Raw genomic sequence first — 22,006 nt, 5'->3', positions numbered from 1 at the left:
GCACCATTGGCTGCAGTACCCAAAGACTGCACCTTCTATGGGTGCTCTGCATTAGGATGGAGAGTAGGGACTCCATCTGGTGTAGGCATGTGCCAACAGTGTGGTGCACAATCCTACACACCATCACTGGCAGTTCATCATGGGTGATAAACTCACCCCTTCTGCCACTGTGCCCAGAGGGAGCCACAGGCCTGTCCTCTTGGGCAGAATTACCTGAGAGGGGCTAGGTAGTGCAGGGGCAGCAGAGGGGATGCTACCAGGTTCTGCACCAGATGTACTGGGCAGTGGTGCTATAGCCAGTGGAGTGGGGGCAGGTGGATCCTGTGGGACAGTCCTACCCCACTGTGATGTGGGGAAAACAAAAAATAAAAAGTAAGCACACAAAAAAAAAAAAAAAGAGACCGAGAGAGAAAATGGCAGGGGTGAGGGAAATAAAAGAGAGAACATTAGTAACTTCATATGTGACATACAAAACATCGATACAATTATTGTAATCTATTCTGTTGCCTTTACTTTTAACACTACAAACTCCTAACAAATACCTTTGTTACTGTTCAGACTACCCAGCTTCGAACAGATGCACAATATACTAGATATGGCAGTAAGTAATCCTTGATGTGTGCATATATTGCACATATGCGTGGTCCAAATATACTGATTACAGTTTACAGCAAGCCAGTGGTGACACTGCTTTACATTGCAATATCGATGAAACCTTAACATATTCAATATATTATATATATTTAATATATTTGGGAAGTGTGGATTTTGAAGGCAAGACCTATGACTCCTTTGTTATAACGAACTGCTGTTTTGCCCTCCAGAGTAATGCATGCATACTTCCCTATCACAGTTAAGAAATGAATGCTCAATTTGATACAATTGTATAAGTAACAAATAAATATGTCTGGCCTTTTAATGCTAAAATAACCCCACTGTCAGGATGCATACATGCCACATACATCTTGCATTCATGCCAAACTAACAGCATGGGTTTGCACATTCAGTGCTCAGTCTGTGATGACTGTGGAAAAAAACAGAACACAACAGAATACCATTAATCATACCAGTCCTGACTTTATTCAGCTTTTAACTCTGACAACTATCCTCTGTAAGTGATACTAACACATCTGTGTGGCGCCCCCAGTCTTACATTCCTCAATTCAACAGTCAAAGCTATCCCTCTTCTTCATCCTGAGGTCTCTGTAGTGGTTTCTTCATTGTTGACCAGTGTGGGGGATACCAGTAACATGAGTCATAGCTTGAGCCAGACTATTCCATGTCTCTGCCTTGTAATCCAAGCCATGATAGTCCCATTGAAATGGCCTGGACCATTGTTCATTCAATTGGAGTGCAACAAACATTTTGGACTCCTGCACACCCCATCTTTGAGAAAAGAATCTCAAAAATTATCTAGGAATGCCAGCCATGCCTATTACAGATCAAGACCAATGTAGAATGATGTTTTGTTGCCAATTGCAGGTCTTGTGCTTAATGTGAGTGTGCACTTTCTGGATTTCCAACATTTTAAAGTGTTGCACAGTGCTTACCATCATGCAAACACATTGTGTGAAAGTGTGTGCTGCAAAGAAATGTGTTTGTGTGATGACCAATAGTATTAATTTAATGCATCCAGTTATGTGTGTGGCTGTCTGGGTCCTGTCTACTACCTGGGTGGCCCATTTGTCCAGTTTGTGCAGTGCCACTCTACGTGCAAATGAAATGCACATAGACAAAGCTGTTTCTGCTAAGCAGAGCATCACACAAACAGTGGGCCCCCACAAAATTATATAAAAAAATGGAGAATTAATTGAAATGCAAAACATCATTCTATGTCATACACAGTAGAAACTGTTACACATATGATATGACTACATAGGTCTGGATACCAACTCTCACTGCAATGCTCTGCCACAAAACAGGAGGGGGACTTATCCATCTGTGCCCCACAAAACCCTTTGCAGCAAATGCATGACATAATTCCTCACACAACAAAGTGCAACTGAATCTACACAGATATCAAGGTGTGACCTATTATTTGTAAATGTATTCTATGTAATATATTTGGATGTTGTGCACTTACTGCTATGATTATTCCTTGCAAATATATAGCTGTGTCCTATCTTTCTGTGTTTCTTGGTCATTAATCAGTTATATGACCAGTACTCAGAGACATGCAGTATGTAAGCCAATCTATATCACTTGCCTTAAAATGTGTGAGGATATTCATTGGGGACAATATGATATGCAGTTGCCATCAAATTAATGGAAGGTTGGATGCTGCAAACAAGTATAGACTGCTGTTTTGTGGTGGGTAGCAAAGGTGGGTTCCCATCATGGAACATGCAAGGGTATAATGTTCTCTCAAGTGGGGTGGACCCAGGCTGAACTTCTGTCATGGCACAAACAAGGCTATGTTGCTCTTGTTAATCTCCTTGTTTTGCATCCTGCCTGTTTGATTTTGTGAGGGTGGTGAAGTCAGAAACTGCTATGTGTCTCTTTACTTTCAAACTTCACTGTTATGATTTCCCATTTTAAATGTATGTTGCTAAACCAAGGGTATGCAGTGATCATCAATACTTCGAGGAGGTATCAATGTGGGATTCTTTGTGGCCTGAAGCCTACTACTTGTTAATGGACACATACAAGTCAAATAAAGCTCTGCTGTCACATGTGACATTAATTTCTGTACAAATCTCCCACCTTGTAGTTGTTTATTGTACCAACTGATGAAATACAAGGACATGTCATAATATTATTATACAATACAGTATATGTTTAGGAATTACCTTATAAATGCAGCAGTTGACTCAGTATTAGCTCAGGGCTAACTTTGAGGCAAAGCAGTACACAGCCAATACATGGGGATGTAAAGACTCTGGCTCTGAGTTGAAAATGGCAGAGTTCACAGGGTTCCTGTATTGTGTCCCTGTCCACCCTTTAGCATTCTACAATGTCCATGCCATGTATGTTGTGATAAGTTAAATGTGGCCTGAAAACTGTTCTCTGTCTAGGCCTAGGCCTTTTGGCAACAGCAACAGAATTGCCTGCAGCATGTAGCACATACAAATGTAGTTGAGCAGTAGCACCAGCTCCTAGAATTCTGTCTGTGTAGACTTTCTGTGTCTGTAATCCACTACGTTTGAAATTCACATGAAAAAAACAACAAGGAGTCTAAACGGTTGCTTTATAACTTCATGAATACCTCAACCAGACAGGATATTGTCAATAAGTATTGGCATATTCTTGTGAGTGAACCAAGTATGGCTAGAGTGTTTGGTGAACATCCCAAATTTGTGTTTAGAAAGGGCAGGAACTTAAAGGGACTTATGGAACATATTCCAAATTTGAATTTGGGTGTAGATGGAAGGATGGCACCCTGTGGTATGTGTAACCAATGTAAATATGTTATGTCTACCTGCAGTTTGGAATTAAATGGAAGGAAGATTGATATTAAAGGTACATTTAGTTGCCATTCCCATGCTGTAGTATATGCTGCTGTGTGTGATCAGTGTCCTGCTTTTTATGTGAGCAAGACACAGCGTAAGTTGTCACAGCATATGTATGAGCATATGTATGACATACGTAAGGGGGATCTCAGTAATGCTCTATTTAGACATATTCAGAGTTTTTCTAACCATTCTTTTAAATTCATAGTGCTACAACAGGTCAAATGTGGGGATAGAAAGGGGCCTTGGAATTTATTCCTTGAGGAAAAGGAAACCTGGTGGCAGGTTTTCCTTAATGCTTGTCAGTTTCCTGGGTTAAATGATCTTATCTCTATATCCAGTAAATTGAAGTTGAAAGTCCTTGATAGTTAAAATGTTTACATATTTTATAATTATATATACGTATGTTTTGAAAATACCAGCTTTATTATTCTTAATATTTTTAGGTAATGTTTTTTATGTGGGTATATATATATATATATATATATATATATATATATATATATATATATATATATATATATATATATATATATATATATATATATATAAACTTTTCATTACATTATTTATATATATGTATTTAAAAAATTCTTTTCATTGCATTATTTATATATGTATTTGTATTTATATGTATAATTCAGGGTATATGTCCTTTTAAAAACTTGGTATGATTTTTAATTGATTTTAATTGATTAATGAGGTAGGGTGTGTTCTGGTAGTATTACTTGGATTGTATTTGCTGTATTACTTTGTCTGAAGAAGTTTGGTGATAGCTACCAAGCAAAAGCGCTTACCTTGGATTATTTGTCTTAATAAATTCTGGACCTATTTGGATTCTAGTCTTTGTGGCAGTTTGTTTTGACCTCCACCAGATTAGTTAATTAGCATGCAATTCAGTCGCTTGTGCTGTAATTAGCATCTCTGAAACACAGCCTAGACAGATGCAGTCCATTAATAATCTACTCCATTATAAAGAGGCAAACATGTAGCTAGCCAAACTGAAGGTGAGGATATTTGCTACATGTTCAGCAAAGCAAAAAGTTTTCCGAGTTATCTTTACAGAGGAGTAATGAACTCCAGCAGGTAAGCTGTCATTTTTTTACCTACATAATGCATATGGTGGAATATATTAATGCATAATGTGAAGCAAAGCCTTCTACACTGTTACATGTACGCATTAGTTAGAAGTGTACTGCTAGCATGGCCATGTTTGTCAAGCCATTTCAAAGGTACAAGTGATTGACAATACATGAAAATAGTAAGCTGCGTGATACATATGTACAAATGTTTCAGGGGCAGGTCCTTTGAATGCATGTCTTGCATTTCAAATGTGATTTGTTACCAACATGGTTCATGTGCCTTTTCTTTATTGGGGGGGGGGGCAAAGAGAAGTTACTGTTATGTCACAAACTAGAATGGAATGCTCTTTCAGAGGATGGCACAGTTGAGTTACTGTTCTGGCACAGACAAGGACATGCTGCTCTTGCTACTCCTTGTTTTGCATTCTGCCTGTTGTTAGTATTTCACATCTGTAGAGTGTTGTATGTTTTCCAGTGAGTACTACTGACTGTCTACTATAACTGTTTTATCTGGTAACAGTTACTTTGTAGTTATGTGATAGTTATGCATATTATCATTCTGTTGTGTTTTAGGACTGAAAATGTGACTGAGGTGCAGACCCCCATTCAGTGAGATAGAAAACACAATAATAGTGGGCACACTACATCTTCATGGCACTTTCCTTCTTGAAAGGGTTGTCTCAATACACCAGAGAGGATGAGGATATGGCAGCAAATCATTGCTAACATAAATGTGGCTGGCCAGGGCTGTACTTATGAGCAGGTGTACCACAGGGCCACTGACATGCTCACATCTGCACTGAGGCATGTAGTTGCTGTTGCCCAAGACTAGAGCATAACCATCTCTCACCCCAATGAGGAATCCTGGTGAATCTTCAGACACAGGACAACTCACAGCAGAGTGGCCCACAATATGTCCTTGATGTTGGTACAACTCCTTCTCAGTCCCAGGAAGAGCTTCCTGACAGGCTTTGTTATATGACCAGTTTAATACTGCTGTATAGTAAAACAATTGAAATAAACATTACTTCTGTGTCACTTGTACTTTTTTTGGAGGAGGAGATTGAATATTAATTAGTACAGTGATAAGCTCAGTTTGGAGTTGTCACCCATGTTCTTGTTAAAGTAACACGTCATGCTGATTGGCAGGAGTATATGTAGTACCTCCTTCTTACAGTTAAATGTGATGATGTTGGCCTTACCTGTTGCTTAACTTCTTTCAGGACAGTCAGGAATCCAGCACCATAGGCCTCCTGTAGGTGGTAAGCCAAATCAAGTTATTTCAGTACGGCAGATCAATTTCTAGTAATCTAATGTGTCATTTTAGGCCTGTTGTTTGTATTGCTGTACTGTATGTAATATTGGTAGCACTGTTAGTTGTTTATCATATATTGCACCATAGTAGTGCAGGTATTAATATATGCCTGTGTTTCTCCCTTTTTATCACAGGTGATCATGACAGTGGGAGCATGGGCCCTGGGCCACCTGATGTCAGTGTCTCATCAGACACTGATGATGATGTTGGTAAAACTGAGGCACAGTTGGGGGGTGCAGAGGTTGAATCTGACACAGACGTTGACATCCAGCCACCACCTTCTTTTTCCCCAGATACAGCCAGTAGGCCTATGCCTACCCAGTCCACTGAACCCACAGATATAGGACAGGTGGAGGGCAAGGACAGTGATCAGGGAGGTGTAGCTACTGCGGCTTCATTGCCTGAGTCTGGTCATAGCCAAAGTGTTGGTTAGATGCCATGTAGGAGGGTTAATGGGGTACTCAGAGGGCCCCCCTGCTGTCCCTCCTCCACCTGTTGCAGGTGTCTCTTCCAGTGTTACTTGTTGTATATTTACAGCCATCATGGAGGCACAGGCACATTTAGAAAGGCCTTCCAGACAAATGCTCAGGATTGTGGATGTGACTCAATCTGACATGAATGACTGCCTCCATCATGCCACCGATTCCCTGGATTGGATGAATGACACTTTGGACCAAGGGGTGTTTGTGATGGACCAATGGGGTGTCTGTAATGGAATGAGCAGTGTCTGTGATAGAACATCTGAAGGGAGTGGGACAGTGTCCTCGTGGACATAGTTCAGCCACAACAAGTGCTGAGAGCCAGCATGGCCATTCCCAATCACTCTCTCATAGTGGCAGTGCTTCCAATGTTCTATCAGGGAGTGTGCTCTCCACACCTAGACATGGCAGAACATGGGGTCCTGGTCCTAGGTGTTCACACGAAGGGAGCACATCCAGCAGACATTGGTCACAGACAGGTAGCAGCACTCTATCTGACCTTGGGCATGGAGGAGGCAGTGCATCTCCTGGCAGAACCAGTTCCCATGGTTGGGGTGACAGCGATGAACTTCCACTTCTACCATGCATGGTTCACACCTGTGAGACATACCAAGATGTAAAGCTAGCACTGAGCTTGGCTGCATTCAATCAGACTCTGACACACCGCTTTCACAGCTAGGACCTCTACAGACACACACACAGCCTGCCTGCTTCCCTTTCTCCTCACACACACTCATCAACCTTTTGTGTCGGCCAAGGCCTCCTGCCCCCCACACCCTGTACAAGTGATGATAACTGTGCCATATCCCTGTTTTCTCTCTGTTGGATTCAGGGATACAAAAGCTTTGTGTCTGATGCACAGGGTACATAGCTACATTACTGCCTAGCATGTCTGCAGTTATGTTGTTGAACTGATAATTCCACATGTCAGTTATATTTGCCTTGCTAAATGAGACAGTGGATAGTATCGTCATGGCAGTACTTTCAAGTATATTCTCTTGTAAGGGTTGTGAAGTCAGGAACTGCAATGTGTGTCATTACTTTATAACATCTTTAATGTTTGCCAGTACATAGGTATGGTGCAGATCATAAGACACACCATCACATGCAGATCTCAGGATTGTATCACAGCACTGTAGTAAACTCATCTGAACAGTAATAGAGTATTATGCTCTCTTTTGCAGGAACCACACCAGACACATGCAGCAGCTGGACAAACCACATGGATTTCTCATCAAGATAACACAGGGTCTACTAACCATGACATGATGTATGTGGGCAGATTAACAGACATTAACACTGTCATCTGGCTGGTGTTACATTACATTACATTGTAGCTGTGATTCTAAGCCTATTAATTTTGGTTTAAGCACTTGGGCTTCAGGTATTTGTCTTTCATTATGAAGGTTTGTAGTCTACACTCTGGTGGGAGGAGAGGGTAGCCTCTGCGTTTCTGAGCTGGGAATTGCTGGTAGAATGCTTATTGTGACTGCTGTTCTATGTCTCTTTGCTATGGCTTAAGCACCTGGCCTCCAAAAGTGTAGACTCTTGTGGAAGGGGAGCTAGCCCACACCCTTCTAAGCTGGGAATTGCTGGTTAATGGCTTATTATCTCTGGTATTCTGAAAATGTCTTAGTTCTGGTTTAAACATTTGTGTTCTAGACCACTTATTCCACACTAGGAAGGTTTGTTGTCTACATTTTTGTTGGAGTATTCTACTGGAATGCTGCTTTATTTAAAATGTTTGTTCATTTGTTGCGATTGTGATTTTCTGCACTGTGGATTTCTAGGACTTCTTCATATTATAGCAAAGGCTCAATTCAGGCTTGCTGAATCTAGACTGTTTGATATCACTGGAGCACTAAAACCACCACTTTTACATTAAGAAGGCCCCCTGCATTCTTGTGGCAGAACTGTGCAGGAAAGAATTCATCTGACTTGGGGATTGCTGGACTAAAGCTCAGTGTTGGTTTTTCTCTAGTTTTACTTGTTTAAAATCATTTAACTTCACTTGTATTCCAACATCGTGTTTTGCTGTGTTTGCACTCAGTTTACTGTAGCTGCTCAGAGCTTGCACTGCTGCCCAGTGAGCAACTCAGGTGTGCATTGTGAAACACTGACACATTTTTGTAACCCTAGGCCTCCAAAGAATAGACACATTTTGTTAGTCTTACACCAACTCTTGGTCCATCTAGCTGACTCCCCACTAGTTATTGCAGTATACACCTTCCATAATGGACAGACAGTTTCCCACAATGTTTCCAGGCAGCCTGGTGTACATGGGCATCCTGAGGCAGCAGAGCAATTACCTCATGTATACTGTCAACCAGTAACTGCTAAAACAAAATAATACAACATGCGAGAGCTGTATCTATACTATGAATTTGGAATAAATTCTCTCACATAACAACAAACCAGATACTAAACTTGTTGTCAGCACACACAATTCACCTGTTGCACATATGATCAAAACACATAAACCTACATACACAGAGATACCCACTAAAAACCTAACTAAAAATCAGAGACCTCCCAGGTGCAAACCTACTGCACACAATGGAGACTCAACAGAATCCACTACACATGATAATACACATAGCAGTGGCTCAGCCAATAAGCCGCTCAGGCAATACACCTCAAAACCAAATGTCTTGCTCATAAGCAACTCCATAGTGAGGCAAACAGATGCCAACCTTGGCAGGATGGACAAGGAGAATGTCACAGTCAGGTTCCTGACAGGTGACAGGGTCTGTCAGATCACACATGTATGCAAGTTTCTTAACAACAAGTACCATTATGACTCTGTCATAGTCCATGTTGCAGTGAATGACTGGAGATGTACCTCACTGTAGTAGGTGCTTGCTTCCCCCATAGTGGCTTTTTTAGGCATCAAATGTAAAGTCCCAACATAAAATAATCCACCAGGGACAAACTGAAGGTTTTGCTGCTTAATGCAAGTGTAAATCAGAAACTGCACTCACTGGAAGGCCCCCTTACCTTGGAAGATGCCCAAGTCTGTGTAGACACACAGACATGGTTCAAGGCCTCAGAGAGCACCCTGGCCTTGTAGGGGTACAATGCCTTCCTCAGGTTCACACATCAAAACAAGTGTGAATAAACCAAAGGTGGAAGTGTATACATCTTCATTGAAGACAAATACAAGCAAGATTAGTCAAAGAGTATGACTCTAGCACTACTCCATGTCCAACTAACTGTATGTAAAATCCCCTTCCATATCATTGATAGCTACTGGTCCCACGCCCTGAACTGCAAGTGCCACTCTGCCTACTTGGACCTAATTGAGTCATTCACTAGACAAAGTCCTGTCATATGTGATTCCAATTATCATTCCATCAATCTGGAGTCATGTATGTGCACATGCACACTCACATAAGGCTCCTGAACCTTTTAATACTTATCATTCCATCAATCTGGAGTCATGTATGTGCACAAACACACTCACCTAAGGCTCCTGAACCTTTTAATACTTATTCCATCAATCTGGAGTCATGTATGTGCACAAACACACTCACTTAAGGCTCCTGAACCTTTTAATACTTATCATTCCATCAATCTGGAGTCATGTATGTGCACAAACACAGTCACCTAAGGCTCCTGAACCTTTTAATACTTATCATTCCATCAATCTGGAGTCAGAATCCTACATCTGCCCTGGCTGCTGTGTGTTCCTGGCCCTGGAGGGTTTAAGTTCTCCCTTTCAGCCTCCATTCCTGCATAGAGACTTGGGAATCCTTTCCTACCTGCTAAATAAGGACCCCCTACTCTTAGACTCAGCCAGCTCATCTGCATCCTAAAGAAGCCTACTGTCCTATTTTAAATTCCCTGTTACCAAACGGAATTAAGGAACTTTCAGCCTCCATTCCTGCATAGAGACTTGGGAATCCTTTCCTACCTGCTAAATAAGGACCCCCTACTCTTAGACTCAGCCAGCTCATCTGCATCCTAAAGAGGCCTACTGTCCTATTTTAAACTCCCTGTTACCAAAAGGAATTAAGGAAGTATGTTTTACCCTCCAAACTATTGTTAAACTGCATTTTTCTCTATAACCTACTGGTGTATGTAATCACGCCACCGAGGCAGGTACCCAGCAGCCAAACACCTCCTTACCTGACAGGTAACTACCCTACCCTCCTTAGGATCCATTACTTGAGCATTCTGTTCTTGCTATCTGTATACCATAGGACTTTGCTGTTTTATACCTATTGGCCACTAGGTGGCACCCTAATCTTGGCCTGTGTGGTCATCTATTTTCCCTACTCCCCTGTATTGGATTCCAGACTACCTTTAACTTACCTTGCTGTACTAGACTGCTCCTAAGGTTGTCCCTTGCTGCTTATCTACTGTCCTCCTATTTCCTCTTGACTATCCCTTAACATCTATACAGCTGAGCTATCTTACCCTACTCTCCTGGATCTTCCAAGGGCTCCTCAAGACTCTGCTGCTCTCTGATTGTCTCTGGAATGTCTTTCTTTACCAGTTCTAACCCGCTCCGTTCGCCCTGCGGGCTCACTCCGCTTCCCTACCCTACCCCCAATTCCCACCCACCCCCAGTGGTCCTAAACTCATACTACACTAACCACACCCCCCTTTCTACTCATCCTATCACTATCCTCCTCATCACTAAGCCACTTCCCTGTATACATCTCTCCTCATTAGTATTAAGTAACTCTCGTTTGGCTACTTATTCACCACTCCTCACCATTTAATACACTGGCTACTTCTCAAATTAAATCCTATACAATCCCTACTACTTTACTATTTGCATAATTTAACCCTACTCAATCTCTTTCAGCACTTGCTGTTTTTTTTCTGCTTCATCTACTCATACAAATTACTCCTACCTCATTTCTACTTGCTATAATGGCCCCATCCCACAAAACTATCTACACAAACATACTACTCTTAACTACCACAATATCCTCTCTTACAATACCTTACTCACTAACCTTCTTAGAAAATCTTTCTCTTCCTGAACAAAACCAACACCTCCAGCAAACTTTACCATCTTCTTTCATCTATTACCTTAGCCACAGTAACATAACCTGTACCTCTAACTATATACTACCAAAATATCACAGAGCAACCCATGTTACTTACATCACTATCAAAAAGAATTTTAACAATTTCCACAAAATCCTTAAATTTCTACAATACCCCCAGCAACACCCTCCTAGACGGTGATATCCATCCAAACCCTGGCCCCAATACTAACCATACCAATCAGCTAGACAATTTAACATTGCCTGTGATCCCTACATTAACTAAACCACCTAATTCCCTCCTTATAGCTCACCTTAACATTCAAAGTATAAATAATAAAATTTCCCATCTGCATGCACTCCTTGAAGTGCACTCATTTGACATTCTCTGCCTTACAGAGACTTGGCTAAAACCTTCCACTCTGGACCAGGAAATAACCCCTCCTGGCTATAATATCCTCAGATGTGACCATAAAACCAAAAAAGGTGGAGGCATAGCCATTCTCTATAAATGTAATCTACAAATATCCCCCTTTAATGTGCTCCCATCACTAGATACAAAGTCTGAAACCCTGACTGCTAAACTCCAAATCAACAACTCCAAATCTATCTATCTAATTTACATGTATCTCCCCCCTGGTAATAATACCAGTACTCTTGAAAACTTACTTAGTTATCTCTCTACCCAACTACCCCAGGAGACCATTGTACTGGGCGACTTTAACATTGACTTGTCTACTTGCAGCTCCCCTAACCCTACTAATCACATAAATCTCTTTGGATTCTCTCAAATAATAACTACTCCAACTAGAATCCACAAACCTAGCAGTAAGGAAACCATACTTGACTGGATCCTTATTAATAACCACCCTGAAACCTATACACCAGGAACCCTTCCTGACGATATCAGTGACCATATGCTTACCTACATTATAAGACAGAAAGTCCATATCCCAACGACTAATAATTTCAAAACCACCCGTTCTAAAAAATTCTTTAACCCAGACAGCTTCCTAATTGAACTACAAGCTTGTGACTGGTCACCTATGACTCATCTTGAACTTGATGAAGCAGTGACCTACTTTAATAGCAGATTTCTTCAAATCCTAGATTCCCATGCACCTTATCGCTCTTCTAGAATAAGAACCAAATCTGCCCCATGGCTCACAAAACGAACAAGGCAAAAGATGCTCCTCAGAAATAAAATCTGGGCTAAATGGAGAGCCACCAGATGTCCATCAGACCACCTCCACTTTAAACAGTTAAGAAATGCCACCAAGAAAGACATTCTTAGAGACAGAAAAGACTTCTACCTTCACCTCCAACAAACCAGTCAACAAACTCCACAAAAATTTTGGTTGGAGATTAACAAACTTATTCACCCAGGCCACTCTACTACTCCTGCCCCTGCAGGATTCAACCAAACCAATTCCAAAAGGATTCCTGATGCCTTCAATAACTACTTCACAGAAGCCATTCTAACCCTAGCCAATTCTTTATCTTCTTTTACTGCTTCCCCTCTAAATACCTCTAAAACTTCATCTCCTACCTTTCAAATGCAACCTGTATCTACATCTCTTATCTGTAGGCTCCTTCAAAAATTGAAACCTTGCACCCCTTCCACTGACTGTCTCCCAGCTGAATACCTACACATTGCCGCAAAAGCCATAGACTATCCCATCTCTATCCTTATTGATAGAACTATTTCAGAAGGCAAAATCCCTACCTTATGGAAAGTATCCCACATCATCCCTCTACATAAAGGTGGATCATCTATTGAACTTTCTAACTTTCGGCCTATTGCCTTACTCTCCCCAATAGCTAGGATAATGGAAAAATGTATTCACAAACAACTACTTAACCACCTTCTACAAAATAATCTACTGACAAACTGCTAACATGGCTTCAGGCCATTCCATAGCACAATGACTGCCCTGCTATCCTTCACCGACTCTATAAACAAAAATCGTAACAATAACTCTTTTTCCTCTGCACTATTTATTGACCTGTCAAAAGCCTTTGATATGGTTAACCATAACTTACTTCTAGACAAACTGAAAGCCAATTCACTCAATCCACAAACATTACAATGGTTTAGGTCTTATCTGGAAAACAGACAGCAAGCAGTACTTTGGAATAACAATCTGTCTACTTTACTTCCAGTAAATATTGGAGTACCCCAAGGCTCTATACTAGGTCCCCTTTTTTTTTCCTTATTTATTAATGATCTACACACAAACATTCCACAAGCCACCTGCATTCAATATGCAGATGACTCTGCTTTAATCTGCACAGCTAAGAACATAGCCTCTCTCCAGTCCCTCACCCAAACTGTTTTCCATAATGTCGAAAATTGGTTTCTGCAACACTGCCTCCTCCTAAATCCCAAAAAAACAAAATTATTGATTTTTACTCCAACTCATAAATCACCCCATCCATTCTTCTCAATAACCTCTAACAATGCTACCAACATATCCCCAGATACCACAACCCACCTACTAGGTGTAACAATTGATAATCGCCTCAACTACGATGACCACATTAACTCCACTATAAAGTCTGTTAATAAAAAACTTGGGACCCTTTATAAAATTAAACCCTTCCTTACGCCTTCTGCCAGAAAAACTATTGCCCAGACCCATCTTATTTCTACCCTTTTCTACGCCTCTGCTATATATACTAACCTATCTAAAAACAACCTCTCCAAACTTTCCACCTGTTATAATAGCATAGCAAGATTCATCACTTGCTCCCCCTTTAAAACTCACCACTGCCTCAACCTCAAACAACTGGGATGGCTAGAATTACAGAACCATATACTTTTTCAACAATTACTTATCACCCAAAAGATCCTACAAGACCCCAACAACACCCCTATCCTCACTAATATGATTACATCATACAAAAATCTGACTACGCTTTGCTCTGCTAATAAGCTCTTAGCTTCCTCGATTAAATCTAACAACAAAGCTGGTGACTCACTTTTCTCAAACACAGCAGGTAAAAACTATAATCAGCTACCTTCTGAAATATCAACCCTTGCTTCTACTTCTCTATTTAAAAAACATCTTAAAGAACATCTTAATACTCGCTGGCTTTGTCTATGTGCTAACCCAGACTGATATCTCTTTCCCCTTCCTGCACTCACCTCTTTCTCTACTCCACTAACCTAGACCTCTAATTCTATTCTCTACACATTCCTTCTTAGCATGAGGATAATATAAAAGGCTCTTCTCTCCTTTGCATCTTTCTCAATATTATTATTGTGTTTAGTATAATTTTTTTCTTTTGACCAATGTTCCCTGTGTACTGTGATTTTAAGTGTCTTTTTCTTTAGACCAAAGTTGCCTCTGTACTGTGATTTTAAGTGTTTTTTTGATATATTGTAAACTTGTCACTGTTAATGCTTGGAGCTTTTCTCCCCGGGCCTCTACTGAAAATGGACATATATCCAGTTAGACTTAGACTAGCCCGGTCAACAAATGTAAAAATAAATAAATAAATAAAATAAAATGTATGTGCATAAACACAGTCACCTAAGGCTCCTGAACCTTTTAAAACTTATCATTCCATCAATCTGGAGTCATGTATGTGCACAAACACACTCACCTAAGGATCCTGAACCTTTTAATACTTATCCTTCCATCAATCTGGAGTCATGTATGTGCACAAACACACTCACCTAAGGCTCCTGAACCTTTTAATACTTATCAGTCCATCAATCTGGAGTCATGTATGTGCACAAACACACTCACCTAAGGCTCCTGAACCTTTTAATACTTATCATTCCATCAATCTGGAGTCATGTATGTGCACAAACACACTCACCTAAGGCTCCTGAACCTTTTAATAGTTATCAGTCCATCAGTCTGGAGTCATGTCTGTGCACAAACACACTCACCTAAGGCTCCTGAACCTTTTAATACTTATCATTCCATCAATCTGGAGTCATGTATGTGCACAAACACACTCACCTAAGGCTCCTGAACCTTTTAATACTTATCAGTCCATCAATCTGGAGTCATGTATGTGCACAAACACACTCACCTAAGGCTCCTGAACCTTTTAATACTTATCATTCCATCAATCTGGAGTCATGTATGTGCACAAACACACTCACCTAAGGCTCCTGAACCTTTTAATAGTTATCAGTCCATCAGTCTGGAGTCATGTCTGTGCAAAAACGCACTCACCTAAGGCTCCTGAACGTTTTAATACTTATCCTTCCATCAATCTAGAGTCATGTATGTACACAAACACACTCACCTAAGGCTCCTGAACCTTTTAATACTTATCCTTCCATCAATCTGGAGTCATGTATGTGCACAAACACACTCATCTAAAGCTCCTGAACCTTTTAATACTTATCATTCCATCAATCTGGAGTCATGTATGTGCACAAACACACTCACCTAAGGCTCCTGAACCTTTTAATAGTTATCAGTCCATCAGTCTGGAGTCATGTCTGTGCACAAACACACTCACCTAAGGCTCCTGAACCTTTTAATACTTACCAGTCCATCAATCTGGAGTCATGTATGTGCACAAACACACTCACCTAAGGCTCCTGAACCTTTTAATAATTATCATTCCATCAATCTAGAGTCATGTATGTGCACAAACACAGTCACCTAAGGCTCCTGAACCTTTTAATACCTATCATTCCATCAATCTGGACCCATGTCTGTGCACAAACACACTCACCTAAGGCTCCTGAACCTTTTAATATTTATCATTCCATCAATCTGGACTCATGTCTGTGCACAAACACACTCACCTAAGGCTCCTGAACCTTTTAATACTTATCATTCCCTCAATCTGGAGTCATGTATGTGCACAAACACACTCACCTAAGGCTTCTGAACCTTTTAATACTTATTATTCCATCAATCTGGAGTCATGTATGTGCACAAACACACTCACATAAGGCTCCTGAACCTTTTAATACTTATCATTCCATCAATCTGGGAGTCATGTATGTGCACAAACACACTCACATAAGGCTCCTGAACCTTATACTACTTATCATTCCATCAATTTGGAGTCATGTATGTGCACAAACACACTTACATAAGGCTCCTGAACCTTTTAATTAACATGCTGTGTAACAGATAGTCTGCACCCCCAAAAGAGTCTTGAATGTCCTAGACTTAGTACTGACCAACTCAGTGGTTCTCTGCTCTAACTTCTATGTGTTTTTCCCCCTGGTAGGGCAGATCACAATTCATTATTGTTCACATTCACAATCATACTCAACACCTCCCTGAAGAGCAGAAATGGTGAAACATTTCTCCAAAGCAAAATATAGGATGCTAACCAATGTCATAAAACAAACCCCCTCCTACCACTATCAACAATGACTGTTATACAGAGGTGTACACAAATGGCCTGTATAAACAGCTATACAAATGTATAGAGTCAGCTGAACATGAACTGATCAAAACAAGTTCCTCACAGAAAATAAGCCATCCTAGTGGGCATCAAGCATACATTGGTTATGCAACAAGTGGAATAAATTAATGTCCAAGAACAAGAAGGAATTGACTCAGCATAGGAAGGACACCCTCTACAGCTTGAAAAAGGAGATTAGCTGTCTTGAAAAGTGCTCTAAATCTATGTACAAACCTAAAGTAGCATCTCTAGATAAAGCTAATCAGGAAGCATTCTTTAGCTATGTCAGACTTCTAAAAGTGAAGACCCAGCTTTGTGCTCATCTAGTGGTGGACAGTACCACTCATAGGTTCATAGGTTCATAGGTTCATACTAGGCTATCTGCCCTAGGGCATTTGTAAGCCTAGCCAGAGTGTGTTTGGCTTTCGCCACCCATTTTAAATTTATTTTGCTATGCCTTTTTTTGAGGTTAGTATACTGTGCCTCTGTCTAACAGTGACACAGAAGTGATAGCCGCGGTAAACCTACGATCTCCCATCCACTCATCAAGATTCTGCTTGAAGAGAGTCAATGTGGGACTCTGCCTAACCTGGACTGGGATTTTATTCCAGAGTGAAGGGAGCCTCTGGGTTATGAATCTGTCCCTCCAGCATGTCCTATTTATTTCAGTGCTGAGGTTCAAGTCTCTCGAGCGCGTAGCTCGATGGGATTTGGATTTTCTGAGGTGCAGCATGTCCATTAATTCCGGGTTGGACATGGCTTTATACGTCAGGCACAGATTGCCTCTGAGCAGGCGGTATGCCACTGAGTAGAGCTGGAGTTTCTTTAACCGGGCAGCATATGGCATCTGTTTGAGCCCTTTGATCCTCTTGGTGAGGTACTTTTGGGGTCTTTCCAGTTGCTGCAGGTGTCTGGTAAGGTACATCCCAAAACGGGCATTGTATACTCAATTATGGGCCTGATGAGGGATGAGTAAAGAGGTACGATGACCTCCCCTGATCTAGATGTGAATCCCTTCATGATTAGGTGGGCTATATAAAATGTTTTTCTAACCACTTTGGCCACGTGGTTGTCAAATGAGAGATTGCTATCAACTTGGGTCCCCAGGTCCCTAATGACTTCTTCTGTACTTAATGGATTACCACCTATGTGGTAATTTGTGGGCAGTTTGTTTTTGCCAAAGGGGATGACTATACACTTTTTGGCGTTTAGCTTGAGGCCATGGCTCTGGCACCAGTTGTCTGTTTCTATGAGGCCCTTTTGGAGGATGCTTGTGTCGGCTGGAGAGTTGATTATGGCGCCCAGTTTGCAGTCATCTGTGAACTTGGTCAGCCACAGTCCTTCCGTGTTGGCCTGTACCGCCGAGAAATATATACCGAACAAGAGAGGTCCCAGGACTGAGCCTTGTGGGACACCACTTGTAACTGCTTTGGAGTCTGACATGGCTCCAGCAATTCTAACCAGGTGGGTTCTGTCCTTGAGCGAGTTTGCAACCCATCTAGTGAAATAGGGGTTTATATTTAAGCTGGTGAGCTTATCTATAATGCCCGAGTGGGGTATTGTATCGAAGGCTTTTGCGAGGTCCAGGTAGGCTGTGTGGACCACCTTCCCCTCGTCAATGGCCTTGGTGACTGTTTCAAAGAAATCATGGTCAGGGTCATACTGACCCTGAGGACATTTTCAACCTGCTACCAGACAGTTTGGGACAAACTTCACCCCCTATCCCCACCAGACATACCCCAAAGCATACCTGTCAATAGTCCTCTACTTCATAACTTCCTATGAACCTAAGGTGATGTCTGCCTGTGCTCCAGGCCAGTGTCTGATTCTGGCCTGGTGGGATGGCTGTACATACAATAATATGATATAGCTGATTACATCAGCACTGTCTGTTGAGCATATAGTGATAACAATGTCCCGCATGCTGGTGTAAAAAGATCTCTGTAATGTCAAGTAGCATCTGTCTCACACACACACACACACACACACACACACACACACACACACACACACACACACACACACACACACACACACACACACACACACACACACACACACACACACATACACACACACACTTGACTGCAGTGAAAACAGAACCCCCTATCTATCTAAGTAGACAGACTGCAGAACACAGCACTATACACAAGCACCACAACACATGTCTGACCTTTACATGTCTGGATGTCAACTTATAGTGGATGACATCAGCAGGCCATGTGGGAGAGAAGAGGTTGGGAGGGCTGCATGAAATTGATGTGTTGGCTTCTGCAAGTATGAAAAGACTAGCAAGCCATACCAGTGGAGAAGGAATTGTATGATAGCACATCTCCTCTGCTGAGTAGGCACACACACACATCCACTTGACTGCAGTAAGAACAGAATCCCTACCTACATATACAGACCATATAACTTAGTACTTTATGCAAGCACCATGGCACAAGTCTGACTTTTGCATGGCTGCAAGTGAACTTATATAAAAACACAAATGTCCTTATTGAGCATTGTTGGACGTTTGAGTTTAGCAGACAAGGTTGTCAGCACCACTGGCTGGCCCTGTCCATGAAGGAGCACACAACATTACATACTACAATTGTGGTTGTTATATACATGTAAAACAATACTGAGCCTACAGGGTTTTATAGTTTGGGGAGGTGGATAACACATGTATGTATTGTGATTTATACTGAGAATGTGCCCTGAAAAACTGATCATATGTGTCACATGTTTTCTGCATTAAAATGAGTCACTGAAGCACTGTGATGTGTTCAAGTTGATTATTGTACATAAACACATCAGGACCTGTAACTGGAACATATATTTAAGCTAAGTGACTGACTCATTACATCATGCATACTTGCATGTGCATATCCATTGATGTGTGCATTTACTCTGACTGACTATGCAAAATGGCACTGAGCATGCCCATGCTCAGTAACTTATATGCATGTGCTATGTAGCTGCAGTGGCTGACTATGTAAAATACACACAATCATCTACAATATGTAGAGAAGATTATCTGAATTTGGACTGTCATCTCCAGGAAGAGAGGTGACAACAACATAATAATGTAAAGCCAACTGGAACAAATCAAGTGTGTCAAGTAAACATGTGTGCAACCTGGAGAGCTATGTATTAGATATTTTTTTTTGAAGACAGAGAGGAATGTTGGGGAAGGGACACAGGTATGACTGAGGCAGGTAATTTGGCAAGGTGAGGAAGCAATTGCTGACAGACAGGACATACAAGACAAAAGACAGGGATCATGAAGAACACAAGAGGTGGGTGAGCACCCTGGTTGGGAAAAGGAAAATTTCCAAGCCATCTTCATTTATAACATTAACAGTGTTACTCTACACCATTGAGTGAACATGTTCAAGAAGAAACTACAACTAATTCTGTAATTACTTCTGTGAATGTCCCTAATGTGAACAATGTGGTTCGACATAAAATTATTACTCCTACGAGATGTGAACAGCATTTTCCGCAGCTTCCTCTTCTGTTTCATCCAGTAATAAGGAATTCTGTCGAGCAGGACCATCGGCGTACAGCTCAGAAATGGAAAGAGCTGCCAGCAACTTTTCCGAATCCAACTTTAAAAAAGATGTGGAACTTAAGGGATGCAGACTAATTTGGAATATTTCCAGGTACTCTCTTACACAAAATAAAGAGTCACTGCTAAACCGAGGTTAAGTTTTTATTCCTACCACAAAGTTTGACATTAGTCAAACACCTATAGAGCTGAGACTCTTTGTACATAATATCTGTTTGAAATTGATGTTTGAGACTAATATTGCAATGAACAATGTTTTTAGGAGACCTAGTGTGTTTGTACCATCTATGCCAAACCATATTGTTGTTTTTATTAGAGCGTGTGAGAGAGATTTTTATAATTTGCTAAGTGACAGTGAAGTATTGAGATACTCTAACTTGTCTAAGAGTGAGTAAACAGCTTTATCTTAACTGCGTGAAAAAGCTGACACTGTAATACGTTCCTCGGATAAAGGGGGACCGATAGTGATACTTGAGACAGAATATTATTATGTGATTGTTGCTGCTATGCTTTCTGATATGTCTACATATAAAGACGTTCAGCTTTGTGATACTGATATGATGAAACAATGTGTAGATTCTGCGTTAAAGGAGTGCTTCCACATGGGTTTATTTGATAAACAGTTTTTTTGAATATTTAACTGTGGATATACCATTAGTACCACAGCTATATGGTCTCCCTAAGATCCATAAGCATGCTACGTACCCCCCTTTCAGGCCAATTGTGGCTGGAAGGGGATGGCTGATGGATCCTTTGTCCATTTATTAGGACAAACAATTAAAGATCGTTCTGAACCAATATCCAGTAGTATTGCATGAGACACAACATTTTTTAACTGATTTGTATGAGTACACACGGATACAGGGAGAGTGTGATTTTGAACTATTGGTTACGCTGGATGTAACTTCATTATTCACATGTATACCCAATGAGGATGGAATTTGTATGGTAAAGAATGCATTAAGTAAAGTCGGCAGTTTTCAGATGATAAGATTGATTTTTTATGTATGCTTTTAGAATTGGTTCTAGAATATAATGTATTTCTATTTGCAGAAAAGTATTATTGGCAAACAGTTGGTGTTGCCATGGGTACCAGCTGTGCCAACTGTTATTCTAACATTGTTATGATGGAGTGGGAGCAGAATAATATTTTGAGCACATCTAAAGTGGCGTTGTATCGCCGCTTTGTAGATGAACTCTTCATTGGATGGAGAGGCAATGTACATAAGTTAAATTCTTTCTATGAAAAAGTTAACCATAGCAGTTGGTTTTTGAAATTTACGTCTAATGTGTCTGCAACCTTGGCAGGCTGGACAAGAAGAATGTCACAGTCAACTTCCTGATAGGTGACAGGGTCCGTCATATCACACATGTATGCAAGTTTCTTAACAACAAGTACCGTTATGACTCTGTCATAGTCCATGTTGCAGTGAATGACTGGAGATGTACCTCACTGTAGTAGGTGCTTGCTTCCCCCATAGCGGCTTTTTTAGGCATCAAATGTAAAGTCCCAAAATAAAATAATCCACCACAGACAAACTGAAGGTTTTGCTGCTTAATGCAAGTGTAAATCAGAAACTGCACTCACTGGAAGGCCCCCTTACCTTGGATGATGCCCAAGTCTGTGTAGTCACACAGACATGGTTCAAGGCCTCAGAGAGCACCCTGGCCTTGTAGGGGTACAATGCCTTCCTCACGTTCACACATTAAAACAAGTGTGAATAAACCAAAGGT

Source organism: Protopterus annectens, chromosome 15.part0, assembly GCF_019279795.1.
Source record: "Protopterus annectens isolate FY-2018-M chromosome 15.part0, PAN1.0, whole genome shotgun sequence".
Classification (NCBI taxonomy): Eukaryota; Metazoa; Chordata; order Ceratodontiformes; family Protopteridae; genus Protopterus; species Protopterus annectens.
Note: the sequence above shows the minus strand (reverse complement) of the source record.